This window comes from Octodon degus, unplaced genomic scaffold (genome assembly GCF_000260255.1).
Source record: "Octodon degus isolate 3935 unplaced genomic scaffold, OctDeg1.0 scaffold00293, whole genome shotgun sequence".
NCBI classification, from domain to species: Eukaryota; Metazoa; Chordata; class Mammalia; order Rodentia; family Octodontidae; genus Octodon; species Octodon degus.
In genome coordinates this window covers 968,487-978,446 of record NW_004524869.1, presented here as the reverse complement: position 1 = coordinate 978,446, position 9,960 = coordinate 968,487, and positions in this window count along the sequence as shown.

Sequence of the window (9,960 nt, the reverse complement as noted above, 5' to 3'; positions counted from 1 at the left end):
AACCCAAAGAGTATGGAAGAAGACTCCTCAGTATGCCTCGTGGGGTCTCTTCTCATGATTGCTGGTCAAAATAAACACAGCAGTTAAATGGATCTCATGAATACAGCATATTAGGCAATTCTGCAACCTGACACATTGTCTAAGCCTTTGAACTGCACAAACTCCTAGAGAAAGGGAAAGAGATCAGGTTTGCGTGCCTAGTGAGGTTTCCACCTTCTTCTTGCTCCAGTATGTACTGAGAGCCAGAAAAGCCTCTCTCTCTTTTTATTTTTAATGTATTTAGTACAAGGTCCACAGGGTTTCACTGCACAGATCAGACTTGTAAAGATCCTCCTGCTTTCAGCCTCCCAAATGCTGGCATTACAGGTGTGCTCCACCATGCCCAGTCAGTCTGTCTCAGTGTGCTCTGGGGGCGGGGCTGGCAAGCAAGTCTGGGATTGAACCCCAGTCCCTGTGCCTGCCCAAGCTGGCACTTTAGTCCACTGAGCTATCTGGCCAGCCCTCAAGCCTCTCTTGATATTCCATCAGAGTCTTGTTCTGTTTTTTGTCTAGGCTGAAGGCTATCACATTCTGATGAGAAGTGACATTCTCTGGAACTTTCAAGTGCCTGCAACTATTCTTGAATAGCTACTTAGTGAGTCATGGAAACAAGGTATAGTTAGATGCACTGGTCTTGGCAGGGTACCATGCAGGAAAGTAGTTTAGCAGGCCTCCACCCTCTCTTGGCTCTCATTTCCTCCTCCTAATGTGCCTTCTTCTCCCTCTGCTTTCTTTCTCCTAGTTCTTTGTTCTGTTTCCCATTCTCTACCCCCAAACCAGCAGCTTTTAGCTAATATGAACTTGAGAAGCTCACACTGCCTAGTGCATTTCAGAGGAAGTGAGCAAAGGTTAGAGGCAGGGTAGAGATGAGAATTTTGTCTGAAACAAAGAGAAGCATGAAATGAATGCCACAGAGCAGAAATAAGTATGAGAAAGTATTCTCCCTGGAACATTCCAGAGGATTCATGGCTATTGTTCTTCAGGCTCTTTTTCAAATCCACAGACATGCTGTTGAGTGCACTGAACATTCCTTCCTACAAGACAGGCCTGAAGCTCAGGAAACCAAGTGGCCAAGAGGGTAAGGAGGCCTCTTACCCAGACAGACTACTGATGTGCTTTACACAGGCCTTTTTCACTGGAAACATCCACCAACACTTGCATATTTAGAATGAGGGAAAAAAGTGTTTACTTTGGTATGCTTTCCTAGAGCTGTGGGCTCTAGGAAACTGAAGGATCTTTTGGCTTCCTTCACAAACATGGTTGCCTCCTTCTTCTTGACTAAAGTTGGCCAACTGTACTGTATGTTCCCGGCTCCAGTCTTCATCATGGCTATAAAGCTAGGTTTCCTAAATTCAGAGACACTTATTGTAGCCATCAAAAATATCCACTTAATAAAAGATTTTTTTGCTCAAGTAATTAGAAAGAATATTAAATATTCTAAAATCATTGAAAGACACCTCTTTCTTGATATTCAGTTAGAGGAGGATCATGGGACACAGGTTGGAAAAGTAAACTTTGAGGAGATGACGTGGGGACAAGACATTTGGTCCTCATAGTATGTAGGATAGTGAATACCCTCAAGCATCATCTATCCCCATGAATAGATGGTTGTATATTGCATCTTAATTATCATGCGATCATAATCACCTTTCTCCTCTGCTTGACTTAGTCCCACATGCTCATTTATAGTGACCCTGAGTCCTAGAGCCCATAGCCTTTAGTATTGCTCTGGATGATTCTTTAGCTCCTACCAACCCCAAAGCCAGTGATCCTGGGAGCTCCAGCATCATTGTGTTATTTGCTTCCGTAAGCCCTTGGCGCTTTGAAAGAGCCGAGTGTTTTTCAAACACCAAGTGAGCGTTTTTGAAGGTGTGGTCTCTGGGAAATTGCTATGCCGTGTTAGTCACGTGGTGACTGGTAGCTTGACAGAGGAAATAGGCCGCTGGATATAAAGTTTGAAAATTTTGAAGTGTAAGAATAAGTATTATTTCAGAAGTCCTAGAATATTCTTAAAAGGAGTTCATCTTTTTAAGGGGAACTCGAAGTGTGGATTGCCCGTGCTGATGTCAGTTAAGGGCGTGGCTTGAGTCTGCTGACAGCAATGAGCTAGTTATTGTCAGTCTAAAGTTTGCGTTTTTTTTCCAGTTAGTATTTGTCTTCATTGCATCTCCAACTGCAAAAATAAATCAGGTACTTGGATTGGTTTAGTAGAATACAAAAGTCATGATGAAAATTAATAAGTAAAATTATATGGTCCAAAATAATATAAACAAGAGGTAAACCAGAGCTCTCTTGCAAGCACTATGTATAAATATGTCTGTTCTGGGGCAGCTAAGACCAGGAATGATAAATATCACAAGTGACCTTAAAAGAAAGCCCGAAGATGACATATTATGATGACTATCAGGCACTGCACTTTGATTTTTGTATTGTCTCAGTCCCTTGTCCTTTCTTAATGTATTGTCTGTTTGGAATTAGTAAAATAATGACTTGAAACTCACAGAAAACTTGCTTAATTTTCAATGAGAGCAGAGTAAATTTTCTGGTAAACTAATACAATTTTTCAGGAAAAAGTATATAATTGTGCATTTCAGCATTAACTTCATGGAGGGGGAAGTCTCTGATAGTCTGCTCCTGTACTGGAAAGGGGAAGTCCCTGATGGTCTAGTGATAAAGAGCACATTAAGTAATATGGCCCAGAACAGCCTGTTATTGTGAAAGCTGTCAGAATCTAAACAGAATCTCCTCTGTGAAGTCCTATTTAGACGGGGAGAGAGAGAGAGAGGGGGAGAGGGAGAGGGAGGGAGGGAGGGAAATGGGTAGGAGGAGAGAGAAAGAAAGAGAGGGAGGGAGGAAGAGAGAGGGGAGGGAGGGAGGCAGGGAGAAAGGGAGGGAGGGAGAGACAGAGAGACAGAGAGACAGAGAGACAGAGAGACAAAGAGAGATCATAAGAAAAAGATGTTCTACTTGTGCCTTATAACAAGACCTATCACAAAAACCTAGGCTAGGCCCACAATCTTGCACAAAGGCCATTATAGTCTTACACAAAAAATATTTGTAGAAAGAATTGCACTCAACCTTGGACTGAAGCCACCCCTGTTATTGGTCATTTTACTCAAGGCCTTTTGCTTTAAAACACTCTTATAAATCCTTCTCATTTTGGCTTTATAAACTTCTTGCCTCAAACTCAAACACATACAGTTTACTAGGAATGGGTATCTTCACTGCAATTTTACTCTGGAATGAACTCATTTATTTTTGAAAGATCTTTCCATTTTTATTTCAGTTGACCTGACCTGGAACTGAATAGGTTTGGACAGAAGGTCTGTATTTGAAGGGTCGATGTCAGGAGATATTAAGTTCTATTTCTTCAGAACTCAACAGGTGTTCCCAGATGTTGTGCTCTTCAGAGCTGAAGAGGAAAAGGAAAGGATATGATTTTGACAACCATAAATGCCAGTGCCCTATGCCTGCTTCAGGAGCTTTGATTTATTGGAAAATGCCCCTAGATTTAAGCTGCAGATGTGGACCACGCAGCACCAATGCAAGGAGAGTAAAGAATCTACTTCAGTGATTAACCTGCAGTCTTACTCTTCCTGTTGGGAACTGGAAATCCTTTTATAGTAGGGACTGCGAATCTGATTAGGTTGATAATTGATGCTGTCTTTGAATGCCTGAGCCCACCGGCAGACAGGTGTGCTCACTACATGGCTAGTTAGAAAGGGAAGCAGCGACCCAGAGCCAGGCTTTTCATCCTCAGCTTGATCTTTGCTCTGCTTGTCACTCTTGCTTATCAGGGAAGTATTTATTTATTTATTTATTTATTTATTTATTTATTGTGTGTGGCCAGCTCAGCCCACCAGGGGGCGGGGCTGGCTGGCATGTGGTGCTGGGGGATTGAACCGCGGTCCCTGTGCTTTGCTTAGCTTAGCTTGTTCTAAGTAGGTGCTTTAGACCACTGAGCCATCTCACCAGCCCCTCATCAGGGAAGTTTTAATGGAGGAGGCAGAAGTGGAGTCTATTTTAGAAGCCTGAATAAGATCTGGCCAAGTGAAAATCAAATATTAATCCCCTTTGGTACCTTAGCAGACTGTCCATATCCACAAGGTCTGCATCCACAGATTCAATTCACTGTGATTAGAAAATACTTTAAAACATTATCCATACTAAACATTCACAGACTTTTTTCCTTTCCATTATTCCCTAAATAATATAGTATAATAAATTTTTACATTGTATTAGGCATAGTAAGTAACTTAGGAATGGTTACTTAGAGTGGGTAGGAGTTACACGTAGCTTGTGTGTAGTACTGAGGCATTCTTTAAAGAGTATCTGGAAATTTTGGTATTGTGAGGATCATTCCTAGACCCAAAGCCCTGAAGATGCCTGGGGGCAACTTTGCTGAAGAGCAGTATTTCGGTGTCCTGTATACAAAACATATATACTTTATAAAGATCACAGATCTAATAGTCATTAGAACAATTAGTTCTGGTGTTGCCCTTAAGTAGGCTGTCTTACTTTGGGTATGTTACTACTTTCTAGACCATTATTTGCTATAATATAGTGGGGTGGGGATTGATTCAATGGGCTGAAGATGGCTCTGCCTTAATTAAAGTTCTGGGGTACTTCTATGGTTTATAAATCATGTGCTGTTTCCACTAATAGACATTCCAGCTAGGTGCATAAAAACTGCCTCACTTTTTATTAAAGTCCATCCTAAATGGGGCCTGCCAAGGATGCAATTCAGAGCATGGAAATTTGATTGAATTTGTGGAAAGCATGCAGACAAATGAGGTGGATGGCTTTGAGAGCTGAGAGTACCATGTCACACCAGCAGACAGGAACCAATGGGATATAGCTGGCTGGACTCCTCGCTTAGAATCCAAGGCTGTATTTTCTTTATTTCTCAGCTTAAGGCTCAGAATAAAGAAATGTATTTGGGACACCAACCCTAGATCTATTGCCTTTGTGGTTCGGGTGGAGTATCTGGAATCAGCATTACTCATGTGGAAACATTTTACTCCTTAGTAGTTTCAGAATCCTGGAACAGGCTGTGGCAAACTATGAAACCAGGCCAGAAAGAGCTAACCTATTATTGGATAAGTCAGATGATTAATTTTGTAGGCAGACCCCATGTTTATATGAGTTATCCATGAATTTCTAGAGTTCTATTCCCTCAGGATGTTTGTCTCTGTTTCTGCACAGAAATCTATTCTTATTTTTAAAAATACCTCTTTGAGAAATAAAAGAAGACAAGAAATATCTTTACAATTGCAAGAGACTCCTCAACTATTTATTGAATACGATGAAGATAAAGTATATTTATTGACTTAAAAACTAAAAAAAAGTTGTTATTTGTTTTATGTCTCAAATACTGTTTTAATTGTTTAATCACAAGCAGGAAATAGAATAAAATTTATATTGACTTTGTATTTTCTAATATTTTCCTTTATCTCTTCCCTATTTTTTCATTCCTGATTTGTAGGAATGATCAACATTTGAGAGTTGATGGGTCCTGGGTTTTGTGCTATGACAAGGGTATATTACTGTAGCATTGTTTTCTTTAAATCCACAGCAACCACATAAGACAGATATGAGCCTCATTTTATTAACGAACAAATTAACATCTAGAAAGGTTAATTTCACATCACTAGACAGTTGAAGAGTTGGGGACTCAAACTCAGACGGGTTTGAAGTTAAGTCAATATACCATCTATCTATCTACTTATCTATTCACTCATTGAATGCATTTATTACCATCTATCATATGCCTGGAACTATAGCGGACATTAAAAATAGAGTCCTAAGAAAAAATTTTTCATTACGATACACATTATCTCACAAGAAACAACATTAATAAAATGACATAACCAATAAATATAAATTTTAGTTTGGAAATGCTACAAAGAAGAGATTTGAGTACTCAGAGTATATTTGAGAGAGAAGAGACAACCAGATAAGGATCATGCTAGGTGAGGCAGTGTATAGACTACCATGGTAACAAATTAATCCTGAAAACACAGTGGAGGGAAGAAAGATTCCCATTGGATGGTTTTAGAGCCATGGTCTGAAGTGGTTTGCTTCACTTGTACCTACAGACCACAGTCTGGTCCACTGACTGCCATTTAACTGCAAAGGAGACTGGGAGATGTCTAGAAAGAGAATAATGAATTGGAAATACTGGGAATTCTTTTTCTGTTGTGAGATGTTATCAGAAGCTTTCAGGAAGACTCACTGAACACATAGAGGAGGGACACTGCCTCCTCAGGAGGTATTTTGGAAACACCCACATGAAGGAAGGATTTTATGCTCTTTAATTTCCTCAACTTCTTTATAATTGGAAAAATGGAGATGATCTGAATAAAATGTATGACAGGAGAATTCAGGCAGAGCAGCTGGCCGGGGAGGGGTGGGGGGTTGCACCTCTAGGGCATGAAGCATCTGTTCCTTGTGACAAGAATGTTTCCAGGCAACAAACTGGTGCATCAGACTATACAAGCAATGCTGTTGCCTCTGGCTCCAGCCCAGCCTTCACAGCTCATGCCTGCAATGTCAGGAGTGAACTCTTCAGGTTGTTTGCCTTCTCCATCAACCAGTAAGTGTTGCTGGAGTAAGTGCCAGAAGGTAGCAAAGTTGCAAGACACTTGTTCTCCCTTTCTATGAGTATCATTTGAGCAACAGTTTATCATCCGGGTTGTTATAGTTGGCTCTGGGCCAGCATCTTTCTGTATTTGTAGAAGTAGCCTCATTGGACCCTGACCAATGAGCTTACTTTAATGGCCAGTCTTCCTCGGACATCAGAGTTCTGCTTCTGCAGGGCTTCTTTGAGTTTCTAAATTCGCATAAAATCAGCCTTTTCTCCCTGACGTTGTCCAATTTTAGTGGCAAGCACAGACCACTTTTGCTTCAAGCAGCGATACAGTAGTTGAAATGTAGAGACAAAGTTCACTTTACAAGCATAATGTTTCTTTCAATTCTTTCTCGCATCAAACTTCTCAACATTTCAATGTAAGGGACAAGTGTAGCTGAAGTACCTCATCTGGAGGAGAGCTTTAAAAATTTTATTTGTGTTTTAATAAATCTTTACCTTTTCTAAAATCAAATGAATCAAGTCTTGATTTTAGAATTTCAGAAATCACTAAGCTTCAGTTTCTCAGACTGAAGGAGAAGCAGAAAAACGGATGATATTCCAACTGCCCTGAAAATCAAGTGAACAGATGCTTTCTTTAGCTACTCTTTAAGTTGGCGCTGATACAAAGAGACCTTCAACCTAACACAGATCTTAACTGTCCCTTGCCAGGCCGTAACAGATCTTCTTTGGTGTCGGCCATGTGGGAGGAGGCCACAAGGCACCTACACATCTTATAATAGCCTCCTTTGTAAAGCTAAATAAATATTTGCCTCTGGCTTGCAAAACTGAAGCTCTTGAACACATTCCTACGCATCTATACTTCTGCTGCTTACAGTACTAGCTGCGGCACATCCTGGATGGGCCGTGTGAGAAGGTCAAGCAAAAGACAGTGTTCATTGGGAGCCTGGTGTCCCTGGGCATCCTCTATGATCTTTCACAGTCAGAGACAGCTATGCAGAGCTGGGATTTCATCTTCTCCTGGGAGTTCAAGATTCTAGATATTGTCAATATTTAATCAATGGGAATTGTATTTAACTCTTACATTTTTTTTTTTTTTTGAAAATCAAGTCCAGGGGATATCCTAGAGAAAGTGTGAAATGATAACCCTAGTAAGATTTAGCAATAAGCCAAGGTTTAATATGCATTTAATAAGAAAGCTTTGGAAGGAAGAGAATAGACTTGTGTTGAGAGACTAGACTTGCTAACCCAGATTAGCTATTTACCAACTGTGAAATCTAGCAGCAGGTAAAAGCTATCAGGCTACATGTGCAAGATGGTAGAGTGTGGAGATTTTTAAAACTTAAAAAAAATTAATTGGCACATAATCTGACATACAGGGTACAGCATAAAATTTCAATAAATGCACACAATGTATAACAATCATATCAGAATAACTAGCAAATTGGTCACCTCACACATTGATGATTGCTTTTTATTGGGAATACAACAAAACCTCTCTGCTATTTTGAGCTATACAATTAAATATTGCAAAGCATTTTTTTTAATTTTATTGAAAAAAAGTGAAACTAAATTATATAACAGTAATAGGAGAGTAACAATAGTTAATACATTATATGTTGTGATCTTTAAAGTAGTCACTCAGAGTAAAAGATATGGACATATCTTTTTTCTCATAAAAAAGAATAAAAATTTTTAAAAAGACATGGACATAAATTTTTTCCAATCAATATTAGCACAAACCTCCTTTTTAATGAAATAAAAATACTAAGGATGTAGCTGACTTGTATCCTTCCCTTTTCCTTGCTCTCCTTTCCCCTTTTACCCATCCTAGCTCCTTTTTCCTTCTGAGAAACCTTTCTTCCCATGTCACAATGTCTACTGTACATATTAGACCTTACTTACTCCTTCAGCTTCTCACACTTGGGCCACAATATGACATTTTCACCTGCAAGTCTGATTTGCTTCATTTATGAGTATGGCCTCTAGTGGCATCCATTTGCCTATAAAAGCCTTGTGTTTATCTTTTTATGACTGAAAAAATGTGGTATAAAAATACCACATCTTTTTATCCATTCCTGTTGGTGGGCATTTGGGTTACTTCCAAGACTTAGCTATTAGAAACTACGCTGCTGTCAATGTAGGTGCTCATATATCTCTGTGGAATGATGTTTTAAGTTCTTTTGTAAAAGTACCCAGGAGGAGAATAGCTAGGTTTAATAGGACCTCTACTCCTAGACCTTTTTTTTTTTTTTTTTTTTTTTTTTTTTTGTGGTACGAGGGATTGAACTTGGAACTTTGCATCTTCCAGGCAAGGGTTTATGAGCTATCTCCCCAAAATCCTAAATCCTAGATTTTTTTAAGGAATCTCCACACTGATTTCCATAGTGATTGTACCAGTCTACATTTTCCTCAACAGTGGAGAAGGGTTCCTTTTCCCACCAGACCCCCAGGATTTGTTATTGGTTGACTTCTTGATGCTAGGCATTCTCTCTGGGGTGAGATGAAATCTCAGTGTTGTTTTACTTTGCATTTCTCAAATGATCAATCATATTGAACATTTTTTCATACATTCATTTGCCATTTATTGGAGAAGTGTATATTCACCTCAAATGCCTATTTTTGGATTGGGTCTTTGAATTTGGGGGACAGATTTTTTAAAAGGCTTTACATATTCTAGATAAAAATCCTTTATCTGAGAGACAGCTGGATAAACTTTTTTTTCCAAATTTGTAGGTTTTCTTTTTCTTTTTCTTTATTTATTTTTTGGTGGACCGGAGATTGAACTCAGGCCCTTGCGCTTGCCAGGCAAGTGCTTAATCTACTGAGCCATCTCCCAGCCCCCCTGTGGGTTTTCTTTTTAACCTGTTCATGATTTCTTTTTATGTGAAGAAACTTTTTAATAAGATGAGAATCCAACTATTGATTCTGTGAAGTATTTCCCTTATAGTCTGGGTTTCATTCACGAAGTCTTTGCCTACACCTATGTTTTCAACATTTCTAGCTCCTTTTTCTTCCAGTATATTTAATGTTTCTGTTTTAATATTTAAAGCATTGATACACTTTGACTTTAGTGCATGATGGTAGGCATTAGTGTAGTTTTAGTCTTAAGCAGGTAGAAAGCCAGTTTTATCAGCACCAACTATTAAAGAGGCTGTCTTCCTTCCAGCAAATATGTTTGGCCCCTTGTCAAAGATAAGATGGCTGAGTGTGTTAGTAGTTGTGTGTGTGCATCTTCTAATCTGTTCCACTGGTCCTCAGGTCTGTTTTTCAAGCCAGGGATTCTGATGCCTCCTATCTTTCCTTTGTTGCCCAGAATTGGTTTTTCTCTT